Source organism: Globicephala melas, chromosome 8, assembly GCF_963455315.2.
Source record: "Globicephala melas chromosome 8, mGloMel1.2, whole genome shotgun sequence".
In the NCBI taxonomy this organism is placed as follows: domain Eukaryota; kingdom Metazoa; phylum Chordata; class Mammalia; order Artiodactyla; family Delphinidae; genus Globicephala; species Globicephala melas.
In genome coordinates, this window is record NC_083321.1 from 13,966,660 (window position 1) to 13,979,380 (window position 12,721).

The window sequence follows — 12,721 nt, forward strand, 5'->3', positions numbered from 1 at the left end:
TGTTGTTTGAAATACTGTCGAATTCCAGAATATCAGAGACAATCATATGCAAATACAGGTACCAAAACCTTAATATCTAGGGTATGGCATGTACTATGTTACTACAAAACTATAAAATAAGAAAATGCAGAAGAAACTTCTTTATTCTCTAATATATAATGCTTCCCTATGATACTACAATATATAATGCCTCTATTATATTTCTCCTATATTTACAGTATCTCTGCATTAGACTGATAGTCCTTATAGGGAGATAGCTGTTTTGTTATTTTGAATGACATTTTACATTTTCTAATAGAATCCCTATATTAATTAAATATTTTCTGTCCAACAAAAGTTATTTAGATTCCTACCTCCTAACCTACACACACACACACACACACAGAGTAAATGTAAAAAATAGAAACCATAAAAATACGAGAAGAAAATTGTAGGTATTTTTCTAATCTTGGACTTTGTTTTTTGTTTTTTTTGCGGTACACGGGCCTCTCACTGTTGTGGCCTCTCCCGTTGCGGAGCACAGGCTCCGGACGCACAGGCTCAGTGGCCATGGCTCACGGGCCCAGCCGCTCCGTGGCATGTGTGATCTTCCCGGACCGGGGCACGAACCCGTGTCCCCTGCATCGACAGGCGGACTCTCAACCACTGCGCCACCAGGGAAGCCCTAATCTTGGACTTTGGATGACCTCTTGAAGCATGGGACAGAAGGGAGGAATATATAGGAAAACACTGACAGGTTTGACTGCTTATATAAAAATTAAAAACTGTACTCCAATATTTAATAAAATTTGAGATTTACAACTTTGCTCAACAGGGTTTTGATGACTACTAAATGCTTTCTGGAGGGTAACTAGGTGGTCGGAGAACAAACTCTAAGTCATTGTGCACCTGCTATTATTATTACATCATTCACGTCTGAAAGTTGAACAGTTTACTTCAAAGGAGATTCTGATGGTGAACTTTGAATTCTCAGTTTATTTCTGGGATCTTCAGTAACTTATACTGTTATCTTTTTTCTTTAGCATTTATGCCAGTTAGCCTTTTCAAAAATCCTACAGAGTATTATATGTATTTTATGTATGAGAAACACCAGGGTTCAGGAGGCCTAAATGTTTGTCTAAGGCCACACAGCTAGTGAGTGTCTAGTGAGTGCCCCACGTCAGGCACACTATGAGCTTGAGAAAGACCCACAGAAATATATCACAACCTTAAGTCACCCCGAGACTCCTTGGACGCCATATGCCACATCTGCACTGACCAGGTATTGGGACTCGACGTGTTCACCTTCTCTAGTTACATTAACTCAGAAAATGAATTTGAAGGCACAGGAAAAGATATGTTATGTGGTTCCGTGTGCCAGACACTGTGCTAAGCACCTTCCGTGAATTATTTCATTCAATTTTCTCAACAGCCCTACAAAGTAGGTATTAATAACTGCATTTTACAAGATAGGAAAACTAAGGCTCTGAAAGGTTAAGTACTTTGCCTAAAGTGCCTTAGCTGAGAAGGAGTGATACTTCTTGGGTGTGGGAATCCACGGCTACTTGGTTCCACTGCTCTTCACCATCTTAGAGTGAGGAAGGGTATGTAAATGCAAACGTGGTCCAACAATGAACCACAAGCTAGAGAATTTTTTCATAGAGTTTGATAGTTATATGAGTATTAGACAATTACTTGGTTATACTATTTTAATTACGTGTAAATATCTAAAACATGAGTTTGCATGACACTGATTTCTGACTGCTATTCAAACATCTTAGTAACCAAGCACCTTCTAGTACAAGAAGTTCAGGGGCTTTCATCGTCTAAAGTTGGGTTGATAAACGACAGCCCATGGGCCCAATCCTGCCTACCCCCTGGTTTTTTGAGGCCCACGAGCTAAGAATGTTTTAACGTTTCTTTTAATGGGTGAAAAAAGAGGAATATTTTCTGACACATGAAAGGTACATAGAATTCAAATGTCAGGGCCCATAAATAAAGGCTTTATTAGAACACAGCCAGGCTCATTTGTTTATATATTTTCTATGGCTGCTTCTGTGTTACTACTGCATAGAGTTGAGAAGTTGTGAGAGAGACTGTATGGTCTGCAAAGTCTAGATATTTCCTATCCAGGTTACTACAGAAAAAAATCTGCTGACTCCTGTTCTATAGCATTTACATATTCAGGCACAATTTGAGTTTCTGAGTTTTTTCTATGAAATTTTGAAACATTTTAAAGTTTTTTTTCTTTCTTTTTTTTTTTTTCCCCCAGCAAGAACACTAAAATAGTCTTGCTCTGAAAAAATTTTGACAGCCTGGGCTGATTTGAAATGACACCATTAGATTATGGTCCAGTGCCTAGTGGGTCCTGCTTGAAAGGCCTCCGCCTTCACTCATCTTTTAGATACACTAGAGTTATCTCTAGACTGTAAAGCTGCGTCTTACTACCTGAGCAGTCCTTCCTTTATTCATACTGACTGTGTTATGGGTTTAGTTTCACAACATTATGAGTTTATCCATCCAGGCTTCTTCTTCTTCTTTTTTTTTTCAACCAGGCTTCTTGAATCATTTATAGGGATTTTCATTTTCGATCTCAAACTCTTACACACTTTCTTTGCTGTGAATTTTTTTAAATGTAAAGCTCAGGGTACTAAATGGCCTACACATATAAAATAAAGCCCGTACTTTTATTTAGTTTTTAGCTTTAAGAAATCAAAAATCTAAAAAATTGCTTTCTCTTGAGAAACGAAACTTAATTTTGCAGGTCACAGAAGTAAGAAAATGCCTGCATGTCCAAGGATCTCAAAGCACCTCTGGTGGAAATACATAACAAGGTAAAGAACGTCTATTTATTTTTAAATACTGTTTATTTCTTGGAGGAATTAGTATTTAATGGAAAAGATGTGACTAGTAACAAATAGAGCCCAAGGCTATTTCTGGTTCTGTCATTGACTCACTTTGACTTTGGGCAGATCATCTCACCACTGTTGCTCTTTATCTGCAAAAACTGGACTTCATGTCTATGGGAGTTGCATGGCTAATCAATGCCTGGAAAATGCGTAGTGGCAGATGCTACAAAAGTGCTGAGCCTTAAAAACAAAACCACCCCCACCCCCCATTTGTATTCAGTTGAGGTTCGGGCTTATTGTTATTTAACATTCGGAGGCCAACAGTACGTTAAGTCCAGCGTGCTACACAGAACAGATAATATCACTGTCCAGCAGGGATTTTTTTTTTAATCTAAGATTTTGGACTTTTTTTTCTTTATTGTGGTTGGGGGTTGTTTTAGAATCTAGTAGTATTTCCATACAAAAACATTCAGCTCTAAGTTGAAAACTATCGATTTGAAAATCTAAATAACCCCCCTGCAGGGGGATAAATAAATAAATAAATAAAAGCCCTCCCCGCCCCGCCAAGAAATCTCTCAAAACAAGAATTCTTCTGATGTTTTTTTCCTCCCTGCAGTTCTCCATGTTACAGTCCTTGGAGGTAGAATAGGCATAAAATACTTTCACTAATAAAATATGACAAACCGCCGGATTATACGTGGCTGATTCCCAGCGACTGCCCTGCTACACAAAGCAGAAAAGTAAATGCCATCATCCCCCTTAGAACAAAAGAACTTAGGAATAAAAAACATGGAGAGGGGGGAGAAAGCAGCAATAAATAAAGGTGAGCGAAGGATCCCGTCCCCCGCCCCTCCCCGAAGCGAGTGTGGGACTAAGTACGGCTAATAAAGTGGTTCAAGGGTAGTTATTTGGAAAGGGGGCGGGGTGGCGAGGGGAGGGAGCGGGCGAGCGGCGGCCGGGGATTGCATGTTGCATTCGACTTGAGGTTGCATCTTTCTCCTGTTGCCTGGACCACGCTCTCCCATTGCAGTGCTTCCCCATCGCTTCTCTCCGTCCCTGCCCTCGCGGCTTTATTTCCCCCCTTCCAACTGCTGTTGCACTGGAGGGAGTTGGGGCCGCTCCGGAGCCCCTGTGCAGCTCCTGCGACGGGAGGGGGAGTTGGGCTCGGGCCGCTGAGTTGGGGGGGCCGCAGCGGGCTCCGGCCTCGCCTCGGCTGCAGCTACACGGGTGCCGAGCTGCAGCGCTGCACGGGGCCCATCATTGCGGCGGCCCCGGAGTTTGGCCGCCGCCGCTCCTTGTTCAGCCCCATCACCGCCGCCGCCGCTGCACTGGAGTTTGGCTGCTGCTGCCCTACTTCACTCTAGTTTAGTTTCACTCACTTTACATCCGGGTTTTTTCCCTAGGCAATGGGGACCGCAGCACACCCCGTTCCTTAGGCAAAGTGAAATAAATTCGCCGCACCGACACGTCAAGTAGTCCGCCCGCCCGAGCGCCGCCGCGGGCCCCCACCGCCCCTCCCGCCGCCGCCCCGTCGGCCCTGGGGGGGACCGCGCGCCCCATGAAGCCATGGGAGGAGGCGCGGGGGCCTGGGCCGGCCGCCGTACAACTCCGCCCGGCGGCCCCCTCCCTCCCCGCCGTTCCCCTCTACCCCGGCGCCTCCTCTCCCCCCGCCCTCGTCCCCGCTTTCCCAGCCCCAGTCCCTCTCGCCCGGCTCTCGGGAGCGGCGGGGGCGCGCACGGCGGCGGCGGGCCGGCGGGGCCGCGCGGCGGGTTCCCGCGCGGGCGAGTGTGTCTGGGCCTGGGCGGAGGGATCCCCGGGCTGAGGCGGCGGAGGTGCTGCGGCCCGGGGCCGGGTGGTGAATGGGCTGGTGGTGCTCGCTGCTGCTGCTGAGAGGAGGAGGAGGAGGATGAAGAGTTGGGCTTGTTTGTCTCCCACAGTTTCTCTCCTGCTGCTCTGATTTTCCCCCCACATTCCGGCCCGGGGCCTGTGTGTCTCTCCTGGAGGAGGAGGAGGATCCAGTTCCTCCCCCCACCCCCTCCTCCCCACCCCCCCTTGCCTGGGGAAGAGGAGGAAAGAAACAGCCCAGAGAGAGAGGGAGAGAGAGAGAGTGAGTGAGAGAGAGAGGGGGAGAAGAGGAGAGGAGGAGGAGGAGGAGGAGGGAGAAGGGAACAACCTACCATCTTAACACACTAATATCTAAAAAGTGCGAGAGGCCCAGAGCAGCAGCAGAAGCAGCAGCAGCAGCTCCAGCTTCTTCCCTCCCTCCCCATGAAGAAGAGTTCCCTCCTCCTCCTCCTCCTGCTTCTCCTGCTCAGAGTTCCTGCCTCCAGCTGCCAGGGGGGACAGCCAGCCAGCAGCAGGAGGGTGCAGTATCCCAGCTTTTCCATTCTCTCTTCTCCTCACTCTCCTCTCTTTTTTTTTCTGGAGTAGCTCTATTTCCCCTCCCTCCCCCCTTCCCCTTCCCCCTCCCCCCTCCCTCCTCTCTCTCTCTCTCTCTCTCTCTCTTTCTGTCTCTCTCTCTTTCTGTCTCTCTCTCTGTCTTGTCTCTGGTGTTTGTCTCTGGGAGGTACAGGGTCTGCTTGCTTGGAGTTTGTTTTGGGGGGAGGGAGGGGGAGGGGAGGGGTGTGTGGGAGGGAGGAGGGAAAGGGGGGTGTTCTCGGCAGGACCCCCTCAGTCAACTTGAGATTTGAGCAATAACTTCCCCTTCGGGGCGCCCCCCTGCGTGCCCTTCCTATTCCTCCCCCCATAAAAAAAAGACAATGGAAAAACCTTGTCTCCCCCTTCCTCCCCTCTGCCCTCCACCCCTCCCCAGGATAAATTGGAAGTAAGTTTATGAGCAGCTTCGGGAGCCTGGGCGCTGAGTGCTGGGCCGGAGCGGGTGACAGAGGCGGCGCACCGGGGGTGGCGGGGAGGGGGCGTCACATTGTCCCGACGGGGGGCCGGGGAGGGGGCCGCCGGCGTGGGCGGGGGGCGCGGAGCCTCGTCCGCCCCCTTGGGCTCTCCCTCCGCCCAGGGGTGGTCGCCGGGGCTCTTTCACTACCCCCTCCCCCCAGGATGATGTCGGGGGGAAGTTTTTATTATGGTTATTTATTTAATTTTTTTTTTTTTGAAAACCATCTTGTTTGGTGACTGAGGGATCTGGTTTAAAAAAAAAAAAAAGCTGCGGCTGCTGCCGCTGCCGGGCCTGAGTGTGTGTGTGTGTGTGTGTGTGTGTGTGTGTGTGTGTGTATGTGTATGTGTATGTGTGTGTTGGTGCATTTGTCTTGGGTGGCCGGAGCAGCGTTGGGGAAATTCCGCTTATTCTTCTTCTTCTGCAACTTGTTATTCCGGAGAGTGTGCCAGCACCCCTCACCCCGGGGCCGGTCCTCCCGCACTCGCCCCCGCATCCCGCGGCCGCGGGGCGCCCCCGGGACCCTGCGCTGGCCGGGGCCGCCAGGCCGCTCCAAGAGGGGCCGCAGCCGCCCCTCCCCCGCCCGCGCCCCCGCCGGGGGGAGGGGCGCGCGGAGTGGGACTCTTTCCGTTTGGTCCAGCCCCGTCGTGCACGCAGTTCCCAACACTTCTCGTCATCCTCTCTTTGGTCTCTTTATTCTGCTGAGCGGTGCTGTTAGGATTTCTTTTTTTCCCCTGACCACGTTCGCGATGGTGGGTAGCAGCAAGGTGGCCCTGTCACGGGAGGGGTTGATGTCGAGATTGGGCACCGGGGGAAGAATGTCTCCTTTCAACTTTGTGACTTGCACCCCCGGAGAAGGCCACACGCCGGTTGTGGGGTGCAGATGTGCTGAGAGTGATTTCTAAGTAGTTGAGTTGTTGAGATGAGGGGTACGGCTGCTAATGGTAGGCAGGTTTTGTTTTTATTGGTGAATCTGGTGTCATCATATTCCGGTCATATGTTGAAATATTCTTTGTTTAGGTCTTGAAGTAGAGGATCTTACTTTTCACGTCCACATTGTTTTGTTTTTAAATGATGTCTCTGCAAGTATGGCTTTCTAGAATTTCAAATGTGAGTTAAGGTCCGGGGGTATGCGGGCCTCAGCACTGGCCTTGACAGTGAACTTTGTGACTGTGTTTTGGATTGCAAAGATTTGCCCCATAACTGGGGTGCGAGCTGTGCATTTTTGTTAATAGTAGGTGTCAGGAATGTAGATGCTTGAGGTGAGGACGTTAGAGAAGGAAGAACATTTATATATTAATAATTGATAGCTGAATATTAGAAACAGATTAATTTGGGCTGATGAAATTTTTTTTTTAAAGCAGTTATGCACTCTAGGAAACCTTTTCATAGGCACACTTTTTAGGGGTTCTTTAGGGCACAGAGCTTGAATATCTCCTTTTAGAGAGGTTACTCACCAACATCTGTAGCTTCATTGAGGGCCTGATAAGGGGACTGAAACTGGGGCTATGACATCTGAGTGTACTTTTCAGTGTTTATGTTGTTTGTTTACATCTGATGTTCACTCAAGTTTGGGCAGTGGAAATAAATAGGTCAGATTTTCTTTTGGTTTTTGAAGACTAGCTCTCTCCCCCTCCCCCTCCCCTTTTTTTCAAGTTTCACAATTTACTTGGTTTCACAGCGTTGTAGGAAACTGTTACTACATTTTTACTGGAAATACTATTATTCATTTTGATTTTGGTAAGTTCTTTTCTATTCTTTTTTCTGTCTCTGTATATGGAATCTACATCGTGGGCTCAAAACTGGCTTATTAAGGGCCATTTAAAATGTCTGAAGAATGCACTTTAAAATCTCAGGACACATCTTTTGATGGCAAAGAGGAAATTTTTGTGTGCAGTTATGCTCATGTTTATGAAAAAAATTTCTGCACTTAAAACTTTTGTAGATATACAACTATCCTTAAATGAAGAGCATAGTAGTAGTGCAGAAAATTCGCAAAACACAAACTTTTGGCTAACATGTTAAAAATATTCCAGGTGTTTTTCTTTATGTCATACTTTTGCTTGTCTTAACATAATAGTATTTGCAATATGACTGGCATTGCTTGGATGGTCTTAATAGTCTTTTCCTTGAGTGCTTCTAAAGGCTTTTTAACATAGTTTTTAGCTAATTTTGCAAGCTTTATTTAAACATGTTGCACTTTGAACTCTGGCGGGTCTTTATGGAACTGGAAAAGTAATCAATTAAGACTCCTGCCTATGCCAGATTTTATTTTTAAGAGGTATAAGTGATGGATGGGGCCCTATTTCTTTTAGCTGTGAAGGGTCCATCCTTTTTCCCATTCAGTCATCTGGAAAGAGCTGCGTCAGAAATAGTCTTCTTCTGCTTACATGAAGAACTCTAAATGCTATCCAGCAGGAGGTGCTGCAGCAAGATAAAGGAAATCTATGACTTTTGAGGGTCTTGCTACTTATTACAGCTCTACTTAGCATCAACTAAGCAACAGGATTAACACCTTAAAGTTCCAGAAAGATTTTGAGTAAGTCTATTGAAAAGTTCCATTTGCTTTTTACCTGCTTACAATATTACACAAAGTAGATTGCTTATTGTGGATAGCTTAAGGATGCTGCCCTGAGGTACAGAGTGCTGTTAGAATTATTTTAGTTTGAAGAGGGGTTATTCCCATATTGGTGAGTGGGGTGTTGAACACATTTTTAAAAATTATGTGCAATGGATGGCTATAAACAAAAGTAGTTGGTATGACTTGGGACTTTAGGCTTTATGGTCATCCCTATAATGTTAATACAAGTGGGATGTAGAGTACTTGAACTATTGGAAAGGGAGATACTGTATGGAAAAATTTTTAGACTTTTTGTGTTTTTTTCCTCCAGTCTATGGACAGTGATCCTAATAGATAAATTCTTAGGCTCTCGGCGTTATAAATACATATGGTTGATGTATTGGAGTTGGCCTCCAAAGACTGAGATTCTTGAGCTAGAAGTAAAGTTCTGTCTGTGGGTATGGGTCATTGCTGATATGTCCCTTAGTAACACTTAACAATAACTGCATAAAGATGAAAGTATTTTTGTAGCATTTATAGCACATGTCCTTTGAAAGTCTGTTAGTGTTAGGTGAATTGATTTATCACTGGAAATATCATGCTACTGTGGCGGCTTGTAAAGTTTTATGTCAAAGTTTAAAAACTTGGGAATGTGTAGAAAATTTGATGAATCTGCCTTGAATTTTGTTTGTTTTTTAGGAATAATACTGTACTTTTTTCTCAATAAGATCAAATGAGATAATACATGTGAAAGTGCTTTGTAAATTGTCAGAAACCATGCAGATGTTAAGTTGTTGAGATAGGTGGCTAATTAATACATGGACAGAAGCTTCTGTCTTTAAAATACTAACTTTCTCCATATCATTTGGGAAATGAGTGCATTAAAAGTGCACCCAGAACACTTTATGAATTTTTTTTTTAAATACTGCTGTGGTTACCAAAAAGCTCTTTGTTACAGTTTTGAAGCTTTGTTTAAAAAATGCTGCCTAGGCAGTTTCCCTTAATTCAAAAAAAAGATCATTTTTCCTTTTGTAGATCCTGTGAAATGTGTATTCCCTGTTAAAGTTTTTGTTCATTTCACCATTGATGTGATAGTAGTTGATTTTAGTGATTATTTAAGTTCCCGGATTCTTCTATAGACTCTTATTAACACACAGAGTAACAGATGTCACAGTTAATATTTTGATTGTTTTGACTGATCCTGCTAACATTCTGAAATATTCTTACTAACTAAACCTTTCAAACTTGTTTCAAAGTGAAAAAGACATATTTGTATGCATTAGTATTAGGTACGTGTGTGTATCATTTTTGTTTTTCTAATTTAGAGGGATGCGTGAGGAAATGACTACTCAAATCTAGAGGAGTGCACTGAAATATTTTTTGTGTAAAAATAACACAGAATTTAAAACTCAGAACTTTGAGTTCTGGCCTTCTTAATAGACTCTGCTCACCTATTTGGACTAAGGTAAAATGACATATAGATAATTGGGAGTTCCTATGTTTATGAGCATATCAAAAGATAGAGTACCCTAAATTTTAGAATTGACTGCTCTTTATGAAATAACCTCAATTAGAAATGAAATGTAGAAACTTGCTTCGGTGAAGGGTGAGAAAAACATTTAACTTTAGATAAAAATGAAACCTCTCAGGGTAATATTAACGTTTTCATCCTGCAGACGGTGAATACTAAAGCTTTTATTGAGGAAATACTGACATTAAGGTTATATTAATGTGCTTTTAAATTTTGTATCCTTAGTATTTTATTGCCAAAGTCTTTTGTATTTAATTAGTATTGAAAGGGAGAAAAGGAAGGGATTAAAGTTTTAGGTCTCTGACCTTTGACAGAATTCCTTTATATCTATATTCAGAGCTGAATTCTTGTTTGAATTTTCATATTAATTTGTCATGGGAAATATTAATGATTTATGTTGACTTCTCAGAACTTTTGTACATGGGCTCTTTTTGTAGGCCCTAAGTATTCTTTAGGAGCATAGCAGTGTGTTTTGATCACTTTAACTTTACCAGGTGTGTATTTTTGCTGCTTTGTGGTGTTTTGTTTTGTTTTGTTTTTAAAGAGGTAATATATTAACACTGCATTAAAAGTATTGTAGATAATTATTTCTTAAATAGCATATGTTTCCTTCTTTGTATATTTGTGTGTATATGTGGCCACACTGTTTTGTAGGCTTTCATATCATCGTATTTGTGTACTGAATTTCTGAACAGTTATCTTTTGTGAGAATGCTGAAATAGACCTTTAAGAATAACTTTTATATTGCTTGTCTATCAATTGAGTCCTAAACTGGGATGGTGGTGAACTCTTCCCTTTTAGAGATAATATTATGTGAGTTTCAGTCATCCTTTGGGCTTTTCTAAGGCAACTTTCTTACACTGGACACTTGTTTGGCAGTTTGAATGCCTCTCTGCTTCTCTCCCTCCAATACACTGCAAACTGTACACCCCCCACCCCCTTGCTAAATACAAAATAGTGAGCGGGTCTCGGCTGAAGGAAACTATTCTTTCCTATATTTTGGAATCATCTGTGGAAATGTTTTTCTGCTTTTTAAAGTAGACAAAAAAGTGAACCGGTAATTTGGAACTAGGAAAGGGATGGGGCCTAACAGGTTGATGATCTAGGCTTTATTTTGACTCTGTTTGTGGGCCTAGGGGAGAAAAATAACTTAAACACAGAAGCCAGAAAGATGGGTTTTGTTTTATTGTTTTGGCTGCATTGAGAATACAAACTGTCAGTACTTGAGGAGAAGGAGCAGCAGAAAGGAATTGATTTTTTTCTGCTGCAGATCCAAGTATTGTTAACCATGTGCATCTCTAAAGCAGCATACTTAGGTATTAAACAGTAGTTGATTCTTTTATTCAGTTAACAGTCAGAACCCTAAACTTTTGTTTTTTTAAATTTTAAATAAGTACCCAAAACTTCAGAGTTAATGACAATAATTTCCTGATAAAAGTGGGTGATAGTAACCATGGCAACTGCTATCTCTGGCCTTATGGACAGTATGTTGTATTGATGAAGCTTCAGATCCTATAGTAGCCTGTCACTTTTATGGTGAAATGTAGTAGCTTGTGTTGCAGGTGATTTTTAGCTGGATTATGTTAAATTTGTGTGCCAGCTTATCTTTCCTTGTTAGGAATTTCTTGGACTGTATTCCACAGCATGTTTGTGAAGGTGCTGTTGCCTGAAAATAACCCACCACCTGTGTTAGGCCTCCTGATGCAGATTGCACTTAGTTCTTTCCCAGCCTCCTCCTTCAGTCTTGCAGAAAATAGGGGTGTGTGTAGAAACTATATACATAAATTACAGCTCAAAGTTGTCTACTTGGGTTTGGACATGTTATTGATTGCTTAAAAAAAAATTTTTTTTTTTTTTTGAAGACGTCAGTGGATGAGAGAAATGGAATTTTTTTCCCCTGAGTGTTCTTTTCACACGTGTGTGTGAAATGAAGCGTGAGGAGTGGAGGGGGTAAATATTGAGTAAGGACTTGACAAAAGAGGAACTTAAGTATTATTCGTTTTTTTGTTGTTGTGTGTGTGTGTGATGGTGGTATGTGTATAGCTATAAGAATACATTTCCTAATGGGTAGTATTAAAGTACGGGAAATGTTTTCTTATGAGAATTTCCTTCAAGAAAAATTATTCATAAAAACATAACTTGAAAGAGTGTTAAGAGAAAAGCTGGTAAAACAATTAAAACTTTTTTGGGGGGTGGGGAATAGAAAGCTTTGAAACTGATCAGACTTCAAAAAATTGTTTTAAAAATTGTGTCTTTAAATATAATTTAAAAATTGTAACACATCTTTTTGCTTTTTAAGGATTTCTTTTATATGCTTATCCTGTATAAGGTTTTTCTAACGTGAAAATGTTGATCTAAATGTTAATTGATACTTTTTCCAGTATATGCTAAAGAATCTGTGCTAGGGCAGAGAACAACCAAATTTTATCTGGATTTGACTAGGCCCTGATAGTAAGATCTAGTCAGATTGTGCTAGATAGTTCAGTTTCTTGAAACTTACTGTGATAGGGGGAAGTGGTTTACTTACTACAAGTCCCAAGATGCATTGCGGTTTTTGCCTAACTCCAGAATAGAGCATTGCATGCTGGGACCTGTAGTTGATTTAAACAGTACAGGGAACCCTTCTCTCCTGTCTACTCCATTTTATACACAGCTTCCCAAGCCTCTAAGAACTTTCTGCTAAGTAAAGTTTGATTGCTAATATCATGGTTATTACGCTGCTGATATTCTAAAGTGGGTCTTCAGAAACACCCTAGTGTATTAGTTTACCTTAGATGAGTTTGCTGTTTTTTTAAGTCAGTTACTTAAGATTTACATGTAAAATAGCGTACGTGTGTATATAGAGTCAAAACTTGACTTCGCAGTTGTAAATTTTTTTTGTCTGTGACGATATAGGTCCCTATAATTACAGC

General features: G+C 42.6%; 1 protein-coding gene across 14 annotated transcripts in view; it reads left to right on the forward strand.

Annotated features, from left to right (window-relative positions):
- Positions 1-4,647: 4,647 nt before the first annotated feature.
- PHF21A (PHD finger protein 21A) overlaps positions 4,648-12,721 on the forward strand; it is a 192,289-nt gene continuing 184,215 nt past the window's right edge. For 9 of the 14 annotated variants that reach the window (XM_060303276.1, XM_060303275.1, XM_060303274.1 and 6 more), the window contains exon 1: positions 4,648-5,192. The gene's annotated coding sequence lies outside the window, so the exon portion shown is untranslated. Of the gene's footprint in view, positions 5,193-6,341; positions 7,459-8,064; positions 8,258-12,721 lie in introns of those variants that run through there. The other 5 variants (XM_060303281.1, XM_060303279.1, XM_060303282.1 and 2 more) reach the window with 2 other exon arrangements.